The following is a 475-nucleotide window of genomic DNA, read 5'->3' on the forward strand; positions in this document are numbered from 1 at the left end:
CCATCCCGCCGGCCCTCCCCTCCTTCCTCCCGTCGGCCCTCCCCTCCTTCCTCCCGTCAGCCCTCCCCTCCTCCCTCCCGCCGGCCCTCCCCTCATCCCGCCCGCCGGCCCTCCCCTTCTCCCTCTTTTCCGCCAGCCCTCGCCTCCTCCCACCCCCTCCCACCCCCTCCCACCCCCTCCCCCGCCCGCCGGCCCTATCCCAGCGACCGACCTCTTACCTGCCTCCCTCCCTCTGGCAGCGGCAAAATGCGCGATTCGGTATCTATAGCTGCGTGTCAATCATTCGAAATCTTACCTTTGTTTACTAGACACCGTGGATTTCGCGTCGATAAGAAAGCGTTCTATACGCAGGCACATGCAGTTACTCATTCACTCGTACGCTCGGTTGCTCGCCATCTCGCCTCTCTTTCATTTTCTCTCTCTCTCTCTCTCTCTCTCTCTCTCTCTCTCTCTCTCTACTCTCTCTCTCTCTCTC

The sequence above is a fragment of the Priapulus caudatus genome, unplaced genomic scaffold (genome assembly GCF_000485595.1).
Source record: "Priapulus caudatus unplaced genomic scaffold, Priapulus_caudatus-5.0.1 Scaffold2898, whole genome shotgun sequence".
Taxonomy (NCBI): Eukaryota; Metazoa; Priapulida; class Priapulimorpha; order Priapulimorphida; family Priapulidae; genus Priapulus; species Priapulus caudatus.